Source organism: Portunus trituberculatus, chromosome 42 (assembly GCF_017591435.1).
Source record: "Portunus trituberculatus isolate SZX2019 chromosome 42, ASM1759143v1, whole genome shotgun sequence".
Classification (NCBI taxonomy): domain Eukaryota; kingdom Metazoa; phylum Arthropoda; class Malacostraca; order Decapoda; family Portunidae; genus Portunus; species Portunus trituberculatus.
The window spans coordinates 20,414,913-20,439,912 of NC_059296.1; the positions used below are offsets into that span (position 1 = coordinate 20,414,913).

General features: G+C 43.0%; 1 protein-coding gene across 20 annotated transcripts in view; it reads right to left on the reverse strand.

The window, feature by feature from the left end:
- LOC123517719 (multiple C2 and transmembrane domain-containing protein-like) overlaps positions 1–25,000 on the reverse strand; it is a 638,372-nt gene that overhangs the window by 128,297 nt on the left and 485,075 nt on the right. The window contains exon 1 of one of the 20 annotated variants that reach the window (XM_045278100.1): positions 16,804–17,053. The exons of 18 other annotated variants lie outside the window; for them this stretch is intronic. The gene's annotated coding sequence lies outside the window, so the exon portion shown is untranslated. Of the gene's footprint in view, positions 1–16,803; positions 17,054–25,000 lie in introns of those variants that run through there. One more of the 20 variants, XM_045278102.1, reaches the window with a different exon arrangement.

A 25,000-nucleotide genomic window follows, 5' to 3' on the forward strand; every position in this document is an offset into this window, starting at 1 on the left:
GTGTGTGTGTGTGTGTGTGTGTGTGTGTGTGTGTGTGTGTGTGTGTGTGTGTGTGTGTGTGTGTGTGTGTGTGTGTGTGTGTGTGTGTGTGTGTGTGTGTGTGTGTGTGTGTGTGTGTGTGTGTGTTTGCCGTCCTTCCTAAACCAAACATTTCTCTCCGGTGTGAATTTACTCAACAAACTGGACTAAATACGAAACAAAAAAAAAAACAACAACAATAAATAAATAAATGAATAAACACACATACTAAACAAGTAAATGAGAGTACGTGCGAAAACAAAACGAAAAACACAACAAGAGTGAAATAAAAAGAAATAGTAAAAATATTCTCTTGTTTTGCATCACGTAGATAAACAACGATTAGAGATATAATAGCGAGAGATGAGCTACTGGAGGAGGAGGAGGAGGAGGAGGAGGAGGAGGAGGAGGAGGAGGAGGAGGAGGAGGAGGAGGAGGAGGAGGAGGACACGGGACAGGACAGGATAGGATCGAAGAGGCATAAAATTGTGAAAGTCAAGAAGGAGAAAAGGAAGAATTCGAGGAGGAGGAGGAGGAGGAGGACAGAGGCAAAACTACTGAAAAATAAAAATGTGAGGATGGCACAAGGGAAACCGTTGAAAGAGAAGAGCATACTGTTGAAAAATATTTTATAACAAGGAGGAGGAGGAGGAGGAGGAGGAGGAGGAGGAGGAGGAGGAGGAGGAGGAAAATGAAGAGGAAGAGGAAGAGGAAGAGGACGAAGCGAAGAGAAGTCAGATTGATTTCGCCTCTTGTAAAACTAAGGAAATTAACGCTTTCCGAGAGAGAGAGAGAGAGAGAGAGAGAGAGAGAGAGAGAGAGACAATATGGCGGAGTTACACAACTTAGGGAGCCAACTACAATAGTCTTCACAACACACAAATCTCTCTCTCTCTCTCTCTCTCTCTCTCTCTCTCTCTCTCTCTCTCTCTCTCTCTCTCTCTCCTCACTCTCCACATACGTCCCAGTATCTCTCTCTCTCTCTCTCTCTCTCTCTCTCTCTCTCTCTCTCTCTCTCTCTCTCTCTCTCTCACCTTCCTATATATTTATTAGTGTTATTGTAAATATCCTACTTTTCCCTCCATTACTTTACTCCGAGAGAGAGAGAGAGAGAGAGAGAGAGAGAGAGAGAGAGAGAGAGAGCAGGAGAGAAGTGTTCGTAAAGCAAGTTATAGGCCTAACTTTAATATTTTTGAGTGACAGGTCATCAAAAAATCAAACTTTATCCCTTGTTCAATCGCTAATTTTCTACAGTTTAAAGTTTACTCGCTCTCGTATGAAACAGCATCAACAACAACAACAACAACAACAACAACAACAACAACAACAACAGCAACAACTACAACAAAGAAAAAAAAGGGGAAAAAAATCAATACTTTCCCGTTTTTATCTTCCAAGAGCCTGGATTCCTTCACGCCTTACATATCTATCCTCTTCTTCCTTCTTCTTCTTCTTCTCTTTGTTTTTTTACTTTCTTACTTTTACAATTCACGCCTTTCCTCTATTCGTAAGTCGAGTCTTTTATTCATTTAACCCCTTCAGTACTGCGACACGTTTTCATATTCATTCTGCTTACTATTTTGGTGATCTTATACAGCTTTATGTAGGGATTAGAATTGTGGAGACTGTGGGCATTAATCTTCTGACTTCCATAGATCATTCCTAATGTATATAAAATGGTCTAATCATACCCAAACTCGAGGTGAAGATGTGTTCCAGTACTGAAGGGGTTAAGATTAATAAATTTGCACCTTTCTCTAATTTGAAGTGTTTTTTTTCTTTCACTTACTTTTACAATTTCTATCTGGTAATATTTCTAAGTCAATTTTTTTTTCTTGCTATGGTTAATAATCCACACCTTTCTGTTTTTGAAGTGTATATTTCTTCACCTTTATCTTTTAGAATGAACACTTTTTCTCTATTTTCAAGGTTTTTTTTTCTCTCTTTTTCGCTTAACTTAAAATTCACATCATACTCTTTTTTTCAAGTCTGTTTTTCTTCACTTCGCTTCAGTTCACAACTTTCTCTATTTTCAAGTTTATTTTTCTTCACTTCGCTTCAGTTCACACCTTTTTCTATTATGAAGTCAACTTTTCTTTACTTAGTTTAACAATTCACACCTTCCTCTATTTTCAGCTCCATTTTTCTTCAGCCATCCATCAAACTGTACGCATGATGGACGTAACAAAGCTAATTACTGTATCCTTTTTGCTCACACTTCCTAACCTGTTTCACTGCTAAATAATTTTTCTCACGACCATCTATAAATTTTTTGGAGGTTCTTTGTCTATAGTCGTTTAAATACTACAGTTGTGTAGCCAGACAAGACAAACTAAACTTTCTCTTCCTCTGGTTTTTTTGTATCAAGTAAACATTTTATTTCATTATTCTATCTATTTTCTTATTTATTTATTTATTTATTTTTATCCATTTTTTTTACAGCGGTGTGCCTGTCAATGAAAGGCGACAATACAGTAAAGAAGTGGAAGAGTTGACTTGTTCATTAATCTCCAAGACTTCCCGTTCAGTACATTTCTCCGCCTCACTGTCTATGCACTTCCTCACCAATTCTTCGCATTTTATTTCATCTATTTCTACGTAGTTATCAATTCCTCACTAAGACAAACAACAACCCCCAACCATCTCTCTCTCTCTCTCTCTCTGGCATTAATCACTTTAGTTCCTGCTGTCGTCACCGTCTCTGTTTTCATCCCACGCCAGCAAATGCAAAACATAACAGCCTACAATCTCGACCCCGTCTCTGCAGCTTGTTAGGCCACCCACCCTTCACCCTCTCACTCTCTCCCTCTCTCCCTGCCCACTCTTCACCCTCCCTACCCCTCTCTTTAACTAACTATCTTTCTCTTCCGCTGCAGCCAACGAGTCTCTCCATTTGTATTAGCTCAGACTTATGTTAAATCTTGCCCTGTCTGGGAGTTTTGGGGCCATTTTTATAGATAGTGTCCTAGTTTTGCACGGAAGGAGACCAGAAGGAGGAGGAGGAGGAAGAAGAAGAAGAGGCTGGTGAGATACGGGAAGTGAGGGGCGATGGTGAAGCATATACAGGAAGGAGAAGCTGGAACGTAGTTGGAGAGAAAGAAAGGGCAAGGCGATATACGAGAGAGGGAAAGCATGTTAAGCTGAGGAGACTGGGAGAGGAGGGAAAGAGGCAAAAGGTCAGTGTATGAGAGGACGAGGAGGAGGAGCAGGAGGAGGGAGGAGAACGAGGGAGATAGAAGGGAGGATGAATGTACGTGAGGATGAGAACGGCACGAGGGGTGGAGAATGGAGATAAGATGGGCGGAGGTGAATAGAGTTTAAAGCAAGGGAGGAAAGGATGGGAAGAATAATGAAACTGCTTGAAAAGAGGGCAAGGTTATGAGCGAGAGAGAGAGAGAGAGAGAGAGAGAGAGAGAGAGAGAGAGAAATGCGTAGGAAGAAAGTAAGAACATGGCTAAAAATAGGACAGGAAACAGAAGCGAGAGAAAGGAGCGTGAAGAAAGAAAACGGAAGGAAGGAAGGAAGGAAAATAGAGAAAGATAGAGGGAGAAAGGAAGGAAGGAAGGAAGGTAGGTAAGAAAGGAGGAAGAAAGCAAGAAAGGATAGAAACAAGGAGGGAGGCAAGGATGGAGGGAGGAAGAAAGATAAGTAAAAGGGAAGAAGGAAGAAAGGAAGAAAACAAGGAAATAAAGAACGGAAGGAGGGAGGGATGGAGAAAGAAAGGCAGGAAAGAAGGAAGGAAGGAAGGAAGAAAGAAAGCAAGAAAAGACAGAAAGGAAAAGAAGGAAAATTGAGAGAGGGAAGGAGGGAGGGAGGGAGGAGGGAAAGAAAGAAAGAAAGGAAGGAAGGAAGGAAGGAAGGAAGGAAGGAAGGAAGGAAGGAAGGAAGGAAGGAAGGAAGAAGGGAATAAGTGGGGCGCCTTGGAGGAGAGGGGGGGGTGGAGAATGATGTGGAAGCCAAACTAAGAGCGCCACAAGACTGGACCTGAGCGCAGACCCACAAGTAAAGTTACACACATCCTCCTTCTTCTGTGACCTCTTTCCTTTCCTCCTTCACTCCTTCATGCACCCAGACAACCCCCTTAAGTCCTCATCTTTCGTCTCTTTCTCCTACTCCTCCTCTTGCTCTTGTCCTCTCCTTTTCATCCTCATCTTTTCTTCCTCTTCCTCCTGCACCTCCTTGTAACCATCAGACAAAACCACATTTCTTGCAGCAAACTTTGAAAACACGAAACATTTCCTGATGAACAAACGTTGCTAACACACCACTACAACAACAACAACAACAACAGCAGCAGCAGCAGCAACAATTACTACTACTACTACTACTATTACTACTAATACCACTACTACTACTGCTTTTTATAGCCAGCAACACAACAAAAGGTTATTAATACACTTTTATTTTGTTCTTCCTCTTTTCTTCCCTTGTGTTTGCTCCTCCTTTTCTTCTTCTTCCTCTTCCTCCTTCCTGTTGTTGGTGCGCTAGAACATCAGTCAATCAATCCTCCTTTTTCCTCCTCCTATTCCTCTTCCTTATCTCAAATTTCCTTAAACGTACTTCCTAATCTCTTTTCACCTCCTTTTCCTCCTCCTCCTCCTCTTATCCAGTTTCTCCATCTCATCTCTCTCCCCGATTTCTCTTCCTGCCCTCTATTTCCTCCTCTCTAATCTTCCTTTTCCATCTCTTACTGTCATCTACTTCTTCTATAATCCTATTCCCTCTACTTCCTCTTCCTTGTTTTCCTTTCCACTTTCTACTCATCTCTATATATTTCATCCAACTTCTTTCCTCTATTTCCTCGTCTTTAGTCTTCCTTTTCATTTTTCTATTTCCTCAACCACCTTTTCTCTACATCACTGGTTTGTTCTTCCATCTCATTCTCTCTTTCCTCCTTTCTACTTACTCATCCTCACCTTTTTTTTTTCCGCTACGTTTTCCGATTTACGCATATTTTCTGCTACTTCTCCTCCTCTTTCTTCAGCGGAACCCTCGCACACACGATAACTCACTTAAGAAACTACTTCCTTGCCGTTCTGTCTTACGCATGTCTGAGCGTCGCTGGGAAATGAGAAGACAAGGAGAAAACACGAGGATTAAGCTCACGTATACCCTGCCTGTAAAAACACCCTTGCTTTTTTTTCAGGTAATAAGTTAGGCGTAATAATAACAACGATGACGGTGCTCCGGGAGGTGGGCGTTGGGAGAGGATGTTGTTATTGAGTTTGGTTGGAGATATTGGAGGAGTTAGGCGTATTGAGTGACTGAAGCGAGGTGTGGATGCGTAACTACCTCCTATGAAGGTGAAATCGACTGTGCAAACTTGGTAATAATGACTGATAGGGGGATAGATACAGAACCACCTGCTTCTGTATTTCCATCTTCTAATGATTTGAATTAATTTAAGAGAGAGGTTTCAACACATTTATCCCACTCTTTTGGCTAACTCTCTCGAGCTTCCTTGGAGACTGGCATCTAAATGGGCCTTTTAGTTTAATCACTTTTGTTGCCTATGGCCAGATTTCCCCTCTTACATAAAAAAAGAAATAACTACTTATTATACTGAAAAGATAAATCGACAAAGCAGATCTGGTAGTAATGAATGATGTGGAGGTAGACGGAGAACTAACAGCCATGTATACTGATGGAGTCGATGAAGAGCGGCTGGAGTGGCTGGAGGAGAGCACGTACATTAATTTGGTTATATAACGAGGCAGCACCACTAAGGACACAAGGACAGTGGCAGAGCAGCAAAGGTGGGTACTGCATTGCTGGTGTGGTAGATGAGCAATGGAGGTGTGAGAGGTGAGTGGGGGTATGTAAGGGGTATGTGAGATGAAATTTAACCCCTTCAATACCATGACGCATTTCCATATTCATTCTAGTTACTATTTGGTGATTTTACAAACTTATATGGGGGGATTAAAATAGTGAAGACTGTGGCCATTAATCTTCTGATCTCCATAGACCGTTCCTAATGTCAATAAAATCTTCTAATGGTGCACAAAACTCATGGTGAAAATGCGTCCCAAATACTGAAGAGGTTAAGGGAAAGTGAGAAGGGAGTGAAAAGAAAGGGATAAAATGAAGGGAAAAGTGAGAGATAGGTGGGGTGGAAAGTGAGGGAGAGTGAGAGAGAGCGAGAAAGTGAGAGGAACATGGAGATAGCGAAAAAAAAAATGAAAAGTTAGATTTACTGACTAAAAGAAATTGGGGGAAGGTGCCACAACACCACAAATATATGGCGAAAATGATAGGAAAGTGAGGGCATAAATGAGGGGAGCGCGGCACTGGTAAAAGTAAGGGGACAGGAAGAGTAAAGGGTTAAGGAAGGAAGGCGTGGGGAGTAAGGGGAAATATGTGAGCTAATCGGCAATTCTGAACACCTGTTACATTTCCCCTTGCACTACCACCCCTATTCCCCTCACCCTCCCTACCTCCCTCCTTCATGTCCCCTTACCCATCCAGTCTCTCCTCATGACTTCCCACCACCTGTGATCTGTCAGTCAGTCTGTATGTATGTATGTGTGTATGTATGTATGTTCGTGTCACCTGAACGCACACCTGCCTTAATTATCGCCCAAAAGTAGGACAAAAAAAAGTTCTCTTGGTCACAGGTGTGTTAATGACTCATGACCTGAAAAATTAATCAGTTCTTCACTTTAAATAAGAAGAATCATGGTAGTTTTCTGTCTATACCAAACATTTTCGGTCAGTTTTCTTTATAAATCAAGCGATATGATGCAATTATTCACTTTTCGACACTCTCTCTCTCTCTCTCTCTCTCACACACACACACACACACACACACACACGCACAAAGAAGAAAAACACGATCCTCTTCTTTACTTCCTACCCACCACGAAGACAACAACAAAATATATAGTTCTTCATTCCCCTTCAACAAAAAAATAAATAAACAAATAGATAAAAGAAATGAATAAATAAATAAAGACGCCATTTCCTCATTACTGTCACACTTAATCCCCCAAAACGACCCTGTCTATGTTTCTTCCACCAGAAAAAAATAAAAAGTCAATTAATTCCGTACTGAACCCCACAAAAACTTCCTGACTTTCCATTTTTCCTCGCCTCCAAGAAATCGCCCTACATTCATTTCCTTCCCCTCAAGAATGGCTTACGGCCGTCTTTTTCGTATTTCCTTCCTACCTCTCATTTTCATCATATATTTCTGGCTAATTATTCGACATACTCTAATTTTCTTCAGTCTTCTAATTTTAGACGACCACCGGACATTACCTGAGGCGGGATTTTGTTGACATATTCCCGCACCGGATGTCTGTCGGTCACAAAGAGAGAGAGAGAGAGAGAGAGAGAGAGAGAGAGAGAGAGAGAGAGAGAGAGAGAGAGAGAGAGAGAGAGAGAGAGAGCTAGTGTGTGTGTGTGTGTGTGTGTGTGTGTGTGTGTGTGTGTGTGTGTGTGTGTGTAATTCATCTCGGTTGTCTGCTGGTCATCCAGCCAGTCTTCCCCATTACAGAGCGAGCTCAGAGCTCATAACCGATCTTCGGGTAGGACTGAGACCACAACACACTCCACACACCGGAAAAGCGAGGCCACAACCCCTCGAGTTACATCCCGTACCTATTTACTGCTAGGTGAACAGGAGCTACACATTAAGAAGCTTGCCCATTTGCCTCGCCGGTTTCCGGGACTCGAACTCGGACCTCTCGATTGTGAGTCGAGCGTGCTAACCACAACACTACGTGTGTGTGTGTGTGTGTGTGTGTGTGTGTGTGTGTGTGTGTGTGTGTGTAATTCACTACGGTCGTCTGCTGGTCACCCAGCTAGTCTTTCCCATCATGGAGCGAGCTCAGAGCTGATAGACCGATCTTCGGGTAGGACTGAGACCACAACCCACTCCACACACCGGGAAAGCAAGGCCACAACCCCTCGAGTTACATCCCGCACCTATTTACTGCTAGGTGAACAGGGCCCACACATAAGAGGCTTGCCCAGTTGCCTCGCCGCGCTGGGACTCGAACCCGGCCCTCTCAATTGTGAGTCAAGCGTGCTAACCACTACACTACGCGGTATGTGTGTGTGTGTGTGTGTGTGTGTGTGTGTGTGTGTGTGTGTGTGTGTGTGTGTGTGTGTGTGTGTGTGTGTTTAATTCACCTCGGTCGCCTCCTGGTCACCCAGCGCCAGTCTTCCCCATTACGGAGCGAGCTCAGAGCTCATAGACCAATCTTCGGGTAGGACTGAGACCACAACACACTCCACACACCGGGAAAGCGAGGCCACAACCCCTCGAGTTACATCCCGTACCTATTTACTGCTAGGTGAACAGGGGCCACACATTAAGAGGCTTGCCCATTTGCCTCGCCGCGCCGGGACTCGAACCCGGCCCTCTCGATTGTGAGTCGAGCGTGCTAACCACTACACTACACTGTGTGTGTGTGTGTGTGTGTGTGTGTGTGTACGTGCAAGCAATCAGGTAGCGATCCACGGGGAAAATTAATGAATTACACCTGGTTAAGTGGTGAAAAGAAGATCCATGTACCTTGACATCATTTTTTTTTTCAGCAAACCAAGTGGGAATAGAAATGATTAATGACTGTCTGGCGTAATGAGAGGCTATTTCAATTACACTCTCTCTCTCTCTCTCTCTCTCTCTCTCTCTCTCTCTCTCTCTCTCTCTCTCTCCACCTTACACATTAAACTTGTTAATATCGAAGTTATCACGCTTTTTCTCTCCTCTCTTCGTGCATTTACGTGATATTTCGGCGCAAATTAGTGACAAAGAGTTTCAGGAATGCAACACGCACGCTCCTGTATTTTAGATCAAGGAAGTCGTTAAAAGAATTGCAAAACACTACAGGTCAAAATAAGTTACGAAATGAGAGAGAGAGAGAGAGAGAGAGAGAGAGAGAGAGAGAGAGAGAGAGAGAGAGAGAGAGAGAGAGAGAGAGATGACTGACAGGAAGGCAGGCAGACAGAGGCAAACATAGAGAAACAGACAGATAGACAGACAGACAGACAGACAGGCAGGCAGGAAGACAGACAGAAAGGCACACAGGCAGGCAGGCAGGCAGACAGACATGTACGTACACACACACACACACACACACACACACACACACACACACACACACACACACAGAGATAGATAAACACATAGAGACAGACAGCCAGATGCAAACAAATAAAGACAGCCAGAATGAAAGAAAGAAAAACGAGACAGAAAGAGACAAACAACAAACAACCTTAAGTACACATTCTAATAGAGAAGAAAAAAAAGACATTAAAATACACAGACAAACAAACAGACACAGACAAACAATCGCACCGTAGGATCCATTAGCCCAGTAGTAGTAGTAGTAGTAGTAGTAGTAGTAGTAGTAGTAGTAGTAGTAGTAGTAGTAGTAGTAGTAGTAGTAGTAGTAGTAGTAGTAGTATTGGTAGAGGGATACGTTAATTGAATCAAAACTCCAGGTAAGGGACAGGTAACGACTCCCAAGGCCAGAAGGAAAAGTGGTCGGGACACGGAGAAATTGATCACCAGAGCTATCCTTTTCCTAATTTCTATTTCTTCCAAATTGCCTCGACAGTGATGCAACAGTTCGGGGTGAATGGAGTGGGTGTGACAGGGCAGGAATGGAGGAGAAAGGTAAGAAGAGACGAGGGAGATTTTATCCTTCCTTATGTAAGAGGGGAAATCTGGCCAAGGGCAACAAAAACGATAAAACAAAAAGGCCCAATTAGATACCAGTCCCGAAGCAAGTACGATAGAGTTATCCAAGAAGAATAGGATAAATGTCTTGAAACTTCCTTTTTAATTGATTTCAGGTCATGGGAAAATGGAAAAACAGAAGCAGATTCCAGAGTTTACCAGAGAAGGCAGATGGAAAGATAAACGGCGAGTAAAAAAAAAAAAAGGAACAGAAATGAAGAGGGCAAGGGCAGGGGAAGAGGGGCTAGGAGTGGTGGTGTCGAGAGATGGGAGGAGGATGGGTTAAAAAAAAGGGGGATAGGAAGATACAGGCGAGAAGAAAGAAAAGACGAGGATGAAGGGGACAAGGGAAGAGGTGACAGACGTGATGAGGAGAGATGATAGGAGGAAAGGTAAAGAAGAGACGAGACAGATTAAGCAAACAGATGGACCAGATAAAGGCGAGAAGAAAGAAAGGACTAGAATGAGGAGGGCAGGGGAGGAGGGGGAAGACGTGGTGGTGTGGGAGGAAGGGGAAACAAAGGGGGGAGTGGGTATCGATTGAGGGTCTGTAGCATTCCAAGGTCGCTTCCTCCCCAAACTGTCACCCCCAAGCCCATCACCACCACCATCACTACCTCAGCTGCCCGTCACCACCGCCGCCGCCCCCACCACCGCCAAAAGGGCAAAGTACCTTATGTATTGACCAAGAGTGGCGTGGTGACCTTGCCTAACCTCGCATGCCTTGCCTAAATCTTCCTGACGTGCGTGACACAAGATCCTGCATTAACTTGTACACTTCCTCTGACATCCTCTCTCCCTCCCTATCACCATTCCCTCCCCTTCGTGCCGCCCATGTCCTTTCAGATAACACTGGTTAGTTACCCTGTCCCGTATTCAGAAACGCTCCGCTCACTCACCATAGCTAATTCTAAAGGCTATATAGATGATTAGTTTGATTTCTCACGTCCGTTTCTCCTGTTAATAATGTAGAAATCTTGTTAATCCGCCACTAGAATCGTAAAAACACTATTAAAAAATACGTGTAACTCCAACCAACTTTCTCGGACCTGCTTGGGAACTGGCATCAAATTGAGCTTTTTTTTGTTTAGTAGTTTTTGTTGCCCTGCTCCAGATTTCCTCTCTTACATAAAAAGTCACGTTACGGCAAGTGTTTCAGATTATTGTCCCGTCACTGGCACTAGAAATGTAATCGCCACGATGACACTGATGCACTCTGTCAGCACTCTGCCTACTGCCTGATGTCACTGTTACATCGTTACATCATATTCACCCCAGCCAGACCCACCCAGCCCCTCCACCACCAGTACCAGAGCCGTCACCCTCCTGCCGTCTCCTGTCACATCACTTCCGCCAGCTCCTAACGGTGAGGAGTACCTATCATGTTTCTAATAGATCTGTCAGGTGGGCTCTTGTCTCTCTAGTCTGTCTGCATCTCTCTCTCTCTCTCTCTCTCTCTCTCTCTCTCTCTCTCTCTCTCTCTCTCTCTCAAATCATTCTTTTTTATTTATCTTTTTTTTTTTTGTTCTTATTCCTATTCCATCTATATTGAGCGTAGTTTATTTTATTATTGTAGCTAGTCGTTCTCTCTCTCTCTCTCTCTCTCTCTCTCTCTCTCTCTCTCTCTCAGGTAAAGCCGCCACTACAAGTTGTCCCTTCCCACGCCAGCAGCGGAGTGGGTCAGTGGCAGCATCCTCACCTTGACCTGATTCACGGCGCGCCGCTCCCCCTAACCTCTGCAGACACCGCCGGCCGCCTTCTCCACCCTGCCCCCGCCCCAGGTTCCACGCTCCCCGCCCCACCCACCTTGGCACATCCTAAATATTGGTATCCGCATTGCTCCCTACATGGCCATTAGTCAGGGTAAGTTTACGAGAGTTAACCCACTAACATGTTTTGCCTCTTTCTTCTTCTTTACTGCTACTACTACATACTCCTTTGATGTTTTTCACTCTCTCTCTCTCTCTCTCTCTCTCTCTCTCTCTCTCTCTCTCTCTCTCTCTTGTCCTTCTTCTCATTCTTAATCTTATTCTTATCCTTCTTCTCGTTCTCCTCTTTCTCCTTCGTCTCCTTCACCTTCTCCTTCTCCTCCCTCTTCGTCTTCGTCTCTATCACCTAACCTACAAAATCTTTATCCTACCCTACCATGTCCTCCCCTACCATACCCTACCTTACCCTACCCTGCCCTGCTCTGCCCTGCCCTGCCTGCAATGTCCCTACTATACCATACCTTACTCTACCCTAACCTACCTTCTTAACCGTTGTTATTCTTCTAATTTATATTTTCTTCTTGTTTTCCTTTTCTTCATCCTCATGTTCTCGTTCTTATCTTCCTTGTTATTATTGTTCTTGTTCTTTTCAGTTCTATTTTTCTTCTTTCCGCTCTTCCTCTCTTCCTTCTTTTAGAGATAACTATTATTTCCCTTTTCTTCTCGTTTTTGTTCAGTTTTCTTCTATTTATTATAATTTTCTTCTTATACGATTTATTTTTGTTTTTTAGTTCTTTTCTTCTTTTTCTCCTCCGCCATACTCCTCTTCTCTCTACTGCTACTATTTCTTCCATCTCCTCCTCTTCCTCTTTCTTGTCTCGATCTTTATCTATATTACGATCACATATTTCTTCCGTCACATTTTTATCTCCCCCTCCCCAATCTCTCTCTCTCTCTCTCTCTCTCTCTCTCTCTCTCTGGGTGAGCTTACTTCCGACATCACAGTTTTTTAATCCATATTTTTACAACACTTTACCTGTAGACAAATTTTTATATACGTTTTTTTTTTTTTCCCCTTTTAAAACGTTTATCTTCTATCTTTCATGAGTTATTTTTTTTCTTTTTTTTCTCCCTTTCCTCTCTTGGGTGTATATATTCTTTTTTCGAGGCCTTGATTAAAAAATTGCGCAGTGTTTTGCTTTGCCTTTTTCATATAAATATATTTCTTTTCATTTTCCAGCTCGATGCAAATTAAGTTCCCGCGACAAAATTTCAATGCATTCACCTCTCCCCCCCTTTCTTTTATTTTCTATTTTTTACACATTTTCAAATCTTTTCGAGTGGAACCAAACATTCTTCCCTTTTTAAACTATTCACATTCCTCTTCTTTTCTATTACTTTTTTTTCACATTGTTTAGCTATTAACCCGCTCGCGCATGTGAAAATGAAGCATACAAAAAGCTGCACTATCATCGTATGTGTGTGTGTGTGTGTGTGTGTGTGTGTGTGTGTGTGTGTGTGTGTGTGTGTGTGTGTGTGTGTGTGTGTGTGTGTGTGTGTGTGTGTGTGTGTGCGTCGTTTTACTTATAAAATAGTTTCTTTTTTTCGAATATAATGCTTTAAACATTCTCGCCGTTTCAATCTTTTATTTTCTGTATTTTTTTCAGGGGAGATGGTTCGTGTCTGCAGGATTTCTCTCTCTCTCTCTCTCTCTCTCTCTCTCTCTCTCTCTCTGTGTGTGTGTGTGTGTGTGTGTGTGTGTGTGTGTGTGTGTGTGTGTGTGTGTGTGTGTGTACCTGATGCCCTGAATTCATAGATTATTTATCTTATTTGAATATATTTTGCACAGATTTTAACTTAATTTTAGCAAGAAAGCAGATCACCCGGTTTGTGTCTGGGTTACATGTGTTGTTCCTTCCTCCCCCACCCCCACCTCTCTCTCTCTCTCTCTCTCTCTCTCTCTCTCTCTCTCTCTCTCTCTATCTATCTATCTATCTCTCTCTCCGCGGATATCATATCTTATTTCGTAGCTTCACCAGTCCTGTCAGCCAGTACTCGATTCCTCTTTTCAATTCCAGGGAACCCAATTCCTAATTCTATTCAGTGCGAGTTAAGCATTTTTCCCCTCTACCTGATCTCGGTCTCCTTCCCTTCCTTCCCCTCCCTTTGTCTCCCTCCTTTCCTTCCCCTTCCTTTGTCTCCTCACCTTCCACCTTCCTCCGTACCTGACTTTAATTCTTCCCTTCCACCTTCCTCTCTTCTCCTGAAACTACCGCCATCTTCCATTTTAAAATTCTCTTGTCACCGATGATCTAAATTTCTCTCGTCATTCTAATGGAAATCTTTCTTTTAATTGATTGTCTTTCCTTCCTCCCAGCAGGCAAACACGTCTTCAATTCTTCCATGTTGTTATTCTGCCACATCATACTCACCGCGTCTTTTCTCTCGGGCGCTGTCACTTTATACACTACGTTCTTAACATTTTCTATATTTCTCTCTCTCTCTCTCTCTCTCTCTCTCTCTCTCTCTCTCTCTCTCTCTCTCTCATTACATGTTATTTCCTCCGTCCTTCGCTTCTCCCTTGACCTTTCCTCCGCCTGCTTTTCCACCTACACCGTCACTCCCAGCATCAGATATCGTGGCACCAGTTACCACCATTTCCCCTCAGCAGAATCACCAGCGGGAGGAGGATTCAGGTTCGGAGCCGATCTTATTACAGGAGGTAGCGCAGTGCAAAGCAGAGACGCGGGACACAGGGAATACGGGATCACATTGCGGGCCTTAGCGAGCATGAAATCCCGCCGCGAGGACTTGGAGGTGGGGTAATATTTGAGTAACGTTACTGCAGCCACACCTCGATGAAAGGCCGGAGGTCGTGGTCTGGCTACAGGACTACAGCAGGGGATGCGGCACGGTGCTGGCAAGTGTGTGAATGAACTATAAGCTCGAGTGGGTGTTAGTATTTGTGTATGTGGGTGGGATGCAGAGGCAGCGAGCATGTAGATGGCTGTGATGATGCTAGAGGTGAAGATACTACTACGTGGGAGGGAGTAATTTGATCTTTTTATTTTATCTGTTTTCTCATGTACATATTTATTCATTTATTCTTTTTAATGGTGATAATTATGTTCAATCTAACCTTTCTACATCCTGTCATTCTTCTTTCTATTTTTTTCTTCATAATCTCTATCCACATTTTTAACACACTTTTCAATTAGTTTCTTTAGTTTAGAGATCTGAGAAAGACACAGTCATGGTCCCATTCTCTCTGTCTTCTGTGTCTCCATGCAAACCAATCATTAACCAAAGCGCTCTGAACGCTAAAGGATGACCATAGCGGAGGAAAAGGACAATGCAACGAGTAAGTGGAGGCGTGTGAGTCGACATGAATGGAGATTATGATGGTGATGATGGTGAGTGACGGTGGAGTGAAGCTAAGTGGTATTAGTGGTGAGGAAGAAGGGTTAGTCTCACAGTCTCCTATCTGTTCGAGAGTTTACCGTCATGGGAAGCGTTTGGTGTTGGATAGCTTACAAAAAAGACAGTGGAATTGGCCCAGTTCCTCTTTTAATACACTCCAAAACCAAAAACAGCCGCCAAAGTTGATTCTAGAACCTGATCACGGCTGACGTAATTTTGTTAGTTATCTAGCAAACGAAAAGGGTGACTGTATAACTGGGCCGAAGAGTGGGAGGACCGTCGTGGTGAATGGTAGTGGGAGGGTGAATAAGAAATGGTGGTGGTGGCGGTGGTGGAAGGATTAAGTCAAGAAGGCGAGGCGGGAGGAAGGGAGAGAGGGTGTAATCGCCTCCTCCCGTCTTAGCGGCTATCTCGTGGAGTGTGCTTGCCTCCTTTGCGGCTTAATCCTTCTTCAGGAGGTAATATATACTGGAGGAGGAAGGAGAGGGGGGGGCGGCAAGTCGGTTTCGCCGTATCTTTCATTTCCTCCATTTCAGTGTTGCGGAGAAAAGACAGCAATTATTTCTATAAGCTTTAATTCAAGACTATATTTTTGCGTTCCTCCTCTCTCGCGCTAAGTAAGCAAAACACATGTCAATTTTCTTATTAAGTTAAAGGGCCTGCCGCGACCACTCCCACTAGCAACATAGCCACCACCACCACCATTACAACTACCAACACCACCACTACCACTACCACCATTATCACCACAACACTATTACACCACAAGCATCACTATGACCACTACCACCATCAACACAGCCACTATCTCCATCTCCTTACCACCAATACCATTACTACCACCACCATCACCACCAGTACCACCATCACCACCACCACCAGCACAACCACCATCTCCATCACGACCACCATCATCGCCACCTGCTCCGTGCCTCGTGCCACTCTGAGCTCTGTATTACAACTACTACTACTGCCACTGTTATGCTGGATATTACTACATCGTGATCTGTCCAGACCCTCTGAAAACCATAAAGAAACTATAGTGCTTAATAAAACAGGGCATTCAGTAAGGCAACAATGAAATAAGAAGGTAAAAGCTGGAAAGTCTTGTCAAAAGGATAAAAGTCCCTTCGCTAAAGAACAAAATGCAAAAGTAAGAAAGAAACTGGCGTCGACAAAGCTTAAAAGTCTCTTGGCTTAAATAAAGAAATGTTTTGCCTGTGAAGAAGAAAGGGGAATTTCATAAAGTAACAATAATAATAATAACAGTAATACTTTCCTTTTAGTAGTGCAGCAGCATGGCCCGGCCCTCCCTCACCGCTTCCCCAGGTCACTCCCACCGGCGAAGCTCCAACACAACAAGCACAGAGGTGACCGGACACTCAAAACTTCCATTGTTACCCTTTCCCTCCCGGCCCCCATGCACAATTCCCCGCAGCACGCAGAGCACACCCTCCGTCACTCACACAGGCAGGCCACAATGCATTCAGCTCGCAACCCTCCCGTGCGCCACAACAGTTCCCCCCCATGACTTCACAACACGAGAGCAACACGTTAGGATGCAGCTTGGCAGTCCTGTGTCACCCAGTTCTTTCTCCCTCTTCGCCTCCCAACTCACAATGCATACGCTCACACGCACGCTCATTTAAGCCAGCAGCGCCAAGAGTTCACGGCACCATTCACAAAGTTGGCAGTTTGTAATGATAAAAGGGTCGTGAGGGCCGCGGTCGTTTTAATTTACACGTTTGTACCAGACAATAATTCACAGCCAAGGCGGCAACGTGGAGCGAAACAAATCCTCATAACTCAAATCTTTTCTTTCTAAATTCCTCCTCCTCTTCCTCCTCCAGCTTTCCTCCTGTTGAAACAACGAATTTCACGAACTCAGCGGGCGCGGTGAGGATGACTAAACTGCCTGCTACCACAGACCTGCACACCTGGCAACGCCTTCACACTTTTCACTACCTTGATGTCTTGCTTATTTGTCTGTTACATTCCGAAGCGGCAAGTTAATACTATGGCAAGGCGGCGATTCAATCCCGCGAGGTGATTGTTAGTCGCGTGAGACGGCAGGCGCGTCTGTCTTCAAGCGGGACGAGGCGCGAGGAAGCAGTGTGCTCCCCTCAACCTCCTGAACACAACTGACTGACTGAGACTAACGCCGCCGGCACCGGGCACACCCAACCATCCCGCCACCCACTTCCTCTCATCCTGCCACCACCACACCCACCTGGCACCTCCATCACCTCCCCCTCCCTCACGCCCACCCAAACAACGCCTACTACCACCACCACTCCAGCCTCCACATCAGTACAGGCACACCCCACTACACCCCCCATTAAACCTGGCACTCCAAACCACACCTCCATCACGCCTCACCACGACCACCTCCACCTCTGCACCCTCCACCCTCACCCACACTAACACCACGAGCCCCTCCACCATCTCGCCCCTCCAACCTCCTGGCTCGACGACACGATATCCCTTCCTCGCAAACAATGAAAGTGGAGACAATTTCCTCTCTCTCTCTCTCTCTCTCTCTCTCTCTCTCTCTCTCTCTCTCTCTCTCTCTCTCTCTCTCATACACATAAAAAGGGTCCACTCTCTTATATTACATCATTAAATTAGTTGGTTCCAGCATTACACACTCACAGAAATGCCAATGGACGTCTAATTAAAAGCTCTCAAAAGGCAACGAGGGAAAATTACCCGTCCTTTTCTTCTCTTTCCTATCCTTCCCCCAGGGACGCACTCGCCTTATGAAATATTGCTAGCACTCTTCACGATCCTCTCCTTTCCTCCAGCAGGATCGCCAGCCACTAGACCTTAATGGCATCCCGCATAACCTCCACCCCCATAAATCACCGGGTCATTTCAAGTGTATATACCAAGGCAAGCTACGTATCCCGCATCACGTGAAGGGTCAGGTATACATACATTCATATATACATACATACATATATACATACATTAAGTTAGGCAAGAGTACGTTATGCAAAGTTAGTTTGTTAGGTTAGGTTATACAAGCTTTTTCCTTATTTTTATTGTTTAATTGGTTTGGTTGTTGGTTGTTGATTAGCTTAATTCAACTTAGCATAGGTTTGTAAAGGCTATGTTGGATTATGTAAGGATTAAAAACTAATTCAACATGGCGTTACCTAACCTAACCTAACCTAGTCTAACATATTCTAACCACACCAAACGTCACCCCATCTAACCCAAGCTAACCTAACCTAACCTTAATCTACACCTTAAACTAACCCATTCCTAAATAAAACTCCTTATGTAATCTTTTATCTATATTCCACAACACTGCAAAGTGACGCTGCAGTTAGAGATAAGTACTAAAGTATGAGGGAACAAAGACACCGCCTCCCACACTCCTCCCTCTTATCTTATCCAGTGGTACCTGTCCTCCTCACACCTGTGGCAGCGGGAAAGGCACCATCGCAATGGCCAACAATAGTCTCAGGAGGCAGCGTATAGTTAAATTTTCTTCTGTAGCAGGTCTCGAGTGTGTTATTATTATTATTATTATTATTATTATTATTATTATTATTATTATTATTATTATTATTATTATTATTATTATTATTATTATTTATTATTATTATTATTATTGTCTATTTATTTATTTAATCGTTTAGCTATTTATTCTTATTAATATTATAATCATTTTGGGTGTAGCATGGAGGGTGGCTGCAAGTTTGAGGGTGGGCGGTCTTTGAGAAATTTTTGTTTTGTGTAGTATTGGTTAATCTATCTTCTTTTTTTTAATTAACGTGATTTTCTGTCGATGTATCTATTTAATGGTCTATCAATCTATTTTCTTCTTTGTCCGTTTCTTTGTCCATCTATATATCTGTCACACCAATTCCTTAGTCAATCTTTCAAAGTCAGTATCATTGTATATTTGTATTTTGTCATAATTAATACCCATCAGTTTATCTAAATCAGGTATTCCTTACTTAATCTTTCGAGTGACAAACTGATATGAAAAATAAGCGTTCTTATTATATTCGTGACATGTTATATTTTACCATTTACGTGATTCTATTGCCAAAACACACCTTTCGAACAAACACATGAACTTCTGCTTGTGTTTCGTCTTTTCTCTCCTTCTCAGCCACAGCGGATCATCTTTCTCCAATACACTCGGCCTTCTGCATCTTTCTGTCACACCCACCACTTGCACATGTATCACTGCACCCATGAATCTCTTTGGTCTTCCTCTTTCCCTCCTATCAACTGCTTACATTTCCAGCATCTTTCTCCTCACATACGCTTCATCCCTTCTGACATGCCCGAGCCATCTCAGTCTCACCTCTTGCCTTGTCCCTAAATTTCCATACTTGTGATGTCCCTATGATGTGATCGTTCTATATTCTGTCTCATTTCGTCACTACAAGAACATACCGTAGTGTCATTAATCCCACAAGTTCCATCTTTGCCTCTTTGTTATTGGTAAAGTTTTCGTACCATACCACTTCTGCTTGTGTTGTCTGAGTCACTATTCTGCAAGTTGTGAAGGTCAAGACTCCAATGAGTATTAATTTCCTCTCATCACAAGTTTCAGGTTAAACCGCACCAACTTTCCCTTCAGTCTCCAAAGTGCCTGCCAATACTGTGTGTGTGTGTGTGTGTGTGTGTGTGTGTGTGTGTGTGTGTGTGTGTGTGTGTGTGTGTGTGTGTGTGACTCAATTACCTAAATTAACTTTCTATAGAGTTGACAGTCGGCACATTATAATTCAAGAATGAACGATCTCTCTCTCTCTCTCTCTCTCTCTCTCTCTCTGAATCCAGATGTCAGGTCAACTTTTTTTCAAGGCTTTAATCCCCTGTCCCCATCTCTCTCTCTCTCTCTCTCTCTCTCTCTCTCTCTCTCTCTCTCTCTCTCTCTCTCTCTCTCTCTCTCTCTCTCTCTCTCTCTCTCTCTCTCAGTGACACACCCATCTGTCTCCTCCTCCTCTTTTTCTTTCTCTTATTCCTCTTGCTTCGTCTTCTGTCTCCATTCTCCTTATTTTCTTTTTCGTTTTCTGTTTTTCCTTTTCTCCTGCTTTTCTTTCCTTTCTCAATTCCCTCCTTCCATCCTCCTCCTCTTCCTCTTCCTCGTTCTCTTCTCACTTTCTATATCATTTTCTTCTCCCCTTGCTCGTCCCCTTTTTTCGAGAGAGAAAATGTGGTGATCTCAAGACCCAATACTATATTTAACTCTCTCTCTCTCTCTCTCTCTCTCTCTCTCTCTCTCTCTCTCTCTCTCTCTCTCTCTCTCTCTCTATCTATCTATCTATCTATCTATCTATCTATCTATCATTACCCTACGTTTTTAATAACACCTCCAAGATATTTTTACTAATTAACTACTCTTTTTATCACACTCAATTTCCATCACCTATTTTCTCATCACCACAAGAATCTAGTTTACCTGAGTTAATACGATCAGGTTCCTCTCTTAATTCTTTTTTTACTCTGGTTTCTACTCTCTCCTTGTCATTACTGGTACTGCCTGAAGGAGACGCTTACAAATACAGGTTAAAGTCTGCAGATGTAGCGGGAGTCATTCAGGGTCATTAGCGTTACAGGTTTGGCAGTCTCAGGTGTTTCCTCGTATGCCGTTGATTAATTCACTATGCCTGGTATAGAGAGTAATTGGTTGTATCTCACTGCTCTTTCGTGTGTTCTATTTGGTCTGTTGTGTGTTAAGGGTGTTGCTGCAAGTGCCATGAATGTAAGGGAATATTTTGTGATTTTAACTTGATTGTCACGTAACGAGTAAGGGACGTGGAATTTGATACTTGGTCTATGTATAAGATTGACATTCTACCTATATCAAGCTCTTGTTCTGATGTGTAAAGGAGACTTGCCAGGACTTGCAAAGAAGAAATTCATGCCGAAGAAAAAAAAAAACTTCAAAAATCGCGATCCACAAAACGAATGACTGAATGACTGAATGAATGAATGAATATGAAAAATGAATGAGCAATGAATATGATAAGAATAAACAAATAAATCAATAGACAAAGACAGTGATACGTAAGTGATCCTTATAAAATATGCGAGTCATCAACACAGGACAGAGTTGGAGTTACGTGATAAATACAAGAAATGCAACACAAACCAACAATGGATGTACATTTTCTTTATTCTTCGTCCTTGTGTGTGTGTGTGTGTGTGTGTGTGTGTGTGTGTGTGTGTGTGTGTGTGTGTGTGTGTGTGTGTGTTGTTGGGTGGCCGGATTTTTAATCTCCTGTTTTTTCACCGAGGCCGACAAAAGAAAAACAAAAGTCCAACCCACGAGAATAAGTTTCTCTCTCTCTCTCTCTCTCTCTCTCTCTCTCTCTCTCTCTCTCTCTCTCTCTCTCTCTCTCTCTCTCTTGTTGAAGTTTGAAGTTGAGAGGACAAAAGATACTGAAACCAGAGAGAGAGAGAGAGAGAGAGAGAGAGAGAGAGAGAGAGAGAGAGAGAGAGAGAGAGAGAGAGAGAGAGAGAGAGAGAGAGAGAGAGAGAGAGAGAGAGAGAGAGAGAGAGAGAGGTGAGGGAAGGGAGGAAGGACACATTATGAAGGCAACAATCAAGGGATAGTCGGATGATAAAGGGGGAAAGAGGGAAGGAGGAGCGGGAGAAGATGGAAATTTGGAAGATGAATGATGGTTATGTAAATGGCCCAGGAGGAAGAGGAGGAGGAGGTCGAGGACAAGGACGAGGACGAGGACGAGGACGAGGAGGACGAGGAGGACGATGACGAGGACGAGGAGGACGAGGAGGACGAGGAAGAGGACGAGGAAGGAAAAAGAAAAGAACAATAACAACAAAGACAACGACGAATAATAATAACATTAATAATAATAATAATAATAATAATAATAATAATAATAATAATAATAATAATAATAATAACAATAGTAATTAGAAGAAGAAGAAGAAGAAGAAGAAGAAGAAGAAGAAGAAGAAGAAGAAGAAAAGAAGAACAACAACAAAAAGAAGAAGAACAAGAAGAACAAAAGAAGAAGAAGAAGAAGAAGAAGAAGAAGAAGAAGAAGAAGAAGAAGAAGAAGAAGAAGAAGAAGAAGGAGAAGAAGAAAGACGAAAAGAGATAAAAGAAGAAAAAGAAGAGAATGAAGATGAAAACGATGAAATTGAAAACATGACTGAAAAACTCGGACGAAAGAGAGAGAGAGAGAGAGAGAGAGAGAGAGAGAGAGAGAGAGAGAGAGAGAATGTTGGCAGAATAAGGAAGAGTCCATCCAATTACCGTGACCTAATGCTGGGGCTGGACAGGTAAGGTTAACAGGTGAGGGTCTGGGAGTGGATTACCTACAGCCGGGGTCATGATAAAGAAGAGGTGGTGGTGGTGGTGGTGGTGGTGACGGAAAGCGGATAAGGATAGATGGACAGGGGTGGGAAAAAGAAGAAAAAAAAAAAAAACAGGGGGTATAGATAACAGTGGTAGAAAACAGGGGTGGGAAACAGAGGTGAGGAAATAATGGTGGGGATAATACAGGTGGGGAAACATGATTGGGGATGATACAGGTAGGGAAATAGGGATGGGAGAACACGGTGGGGAAATAGGAATGAGGAAAACATCGTTGAGGGAAACAGAAACGAGGAGTGTGGTAAATGGAAAGAGGAAAACGAATTGTGTGATGGAAGAATATAACTGTCAGACGTTTACGTGATGCAATAATGTACACCAACAACTTTTTTTTCCTTTTTTTTGGGGGGGCGGGTGGAGTGGGCGGTGGTTGAGGTGGAACGCCAGATAATTATTCATCTTGAAAACGAGCACGAGTCATGAATAATCTTGCTAACTCTGTCACCTTACTACTACTACTACTACTACTACTACTATTACTACTTTGACTACTACTACCACTACTACAACTACTACTACTACTACTACTACTACTACTACTACTACTACTACTACTACTACTACTTTGACTACTACTACCACTACAACTACTACTATGACTACTACTACTACTACTACTACTACTACTACTACTTTTTGACTACTACTACCACTACTACAACTACTACTATGACTACTACTTCTACTACTACTACTACTACTACTACTACTACTACTACTACTACTACTACTACTACTACTACTACTACAACCACTACTGACTACTACTACTACTACTACTACTACTACTACTACTACTACTACTACTACTACTACTACTACTACTATGATAACTACCAAAATAACTACTGCTACTACTACACCTACTATTACTAGTACTACTGCTGCTAAGAAAAAACTTCTGATGCTAACAAACCACTGTTTGCCACCCAGTGCTTACACAACTCCTTATTTACACCACCATGAGAAAGAGCAAAGCAAAGCAGATCAACACACACTTCTCAAGATGATGGTTACAAGAGTAAATACATAAGTAAATAAACGAAACGAACTATATCAAGTTCAACCTGATGCGTGTTCTGAGTATAACAAAAGCCAGGAGCAAGCAAGTGGTGACAGAGTTGCTACACATCCTTTCATCACAGTCCAAATCAAACACTCAATGAAAGTAATGGTGTCAATAACTCGTGTGCAGTCAAGGAAAGCCAGTCCTTTCAATATCGAATAGATTACGTGTACAGACCATAAACAAGCTGAGTTGTGAGTTACTTCTAAGCCTTTCACCACCGTCCGAGCTACTCGTATTACTACTCATACGGATTAAGGAGAGCCGGTGAGTGTGGGTGACATGAACAGATCACAAGCACGCCAAGTCAGGCGAACAATCACTGAGCCTTTCACCCGAGGGGCTCGAGTATCACGCTTCCTTGCTTTCACTACCGCCCAGACACGCCAACGGAATGTTTACTCTCGTCTAAGAAGGAAGACCAATTCTGTTAGGGTGATGCGTCCAGCACAGCTTGCATCCATAATAATGTGTCCTTAGTGCCGCGGCTGACCCTTTCTACTCGCCGAGCCACGCTGGGTATACTGCACTGCGGGTAATTGCATAAGTACTATATGAGGCATCGTTACGACACGTGCGGATGACACTCATCAGAAAAGAAAGATAGATATGAAAAGTAAAGTAACAAACGTGATCAGCACAAGCAGTAAAAGTTGCAAAAGAAATATGTTAGGAGGAGAAATGTTACTGGATGAATGATGTAGATATCAATGTCTTAAAAAAAAAAAATCATTAAAAGAAATGACACAGGAGAGTATCACTGGAATGTTACAGGAATCAGTGTTACTTGAAGGATTAATGTCAAATGTAGCACAACATTTGAACTAAGAAAAATCAGACAAAAAATTAACGATACGATAGAGAGCGCATTTCATCAGAAAACATTACACTCAAATTTTGAATCATTCTACCAAAATCTCACTACATACCACTTAGTCTTTCCTTTACGAATGAATATCCCATGTTCTCCCGTCATATTTACTTTACAAGAATTCCTGGCATTTTCCTTCCTTCACTGGCTACATACTCGTAATACGGCAGACGATTCAACAGACATACATACAGTCATGGGGCACAAGCGAGTCACGCACAGCTACAACTCCCTTTGTGACCAGCACTTCTCTTGCCATACATCCTGTGATCAGCTGACAAGTGACAACCACACAAAACTTAACCGATATATGTTAAACAACTCTGAGAACTTATGATGGAGAGAAAACTCTAAACAGGGAAAATGCGGCAGATTTCTCAACAGAAACACCAGTACTACGCTACCTAGACCACCAGTGTCTCGCGTTACCTTCACAAGACGCACAGACAAGGCAACAGTCGAGACGTGAACCGATTATCTCAGAAGGCCACATCAATGCAACACCCATTATAAACCTCCGCTAGCACCTTCACCTGCAGTCTTCGTCATCAAGTATAATTCCTCACGCTTCGATAATTCCCTTCAAAACGCTCTAACAGTAGGGAACGAGAGGAAGCACGGGAATCGTACTACAATACAGGCGACGCAGCGAAAGGGAATAAAGAGAGGACAGTTGTGGAAGTGTTATAAAGGGTGGCTATGTGAGGGGCACTGCAACGTACGGTCTGGTGATGAAATTAACGTGTGTCGCCCGCGGTAATGATACTGGCAGTGTATGGTGGCGGTAAAAGCAGTATGGGGATGGTGGTGGTGGTGGTGGTAGTGGTAGTGAAGTATATATTTAAAGCAGTAC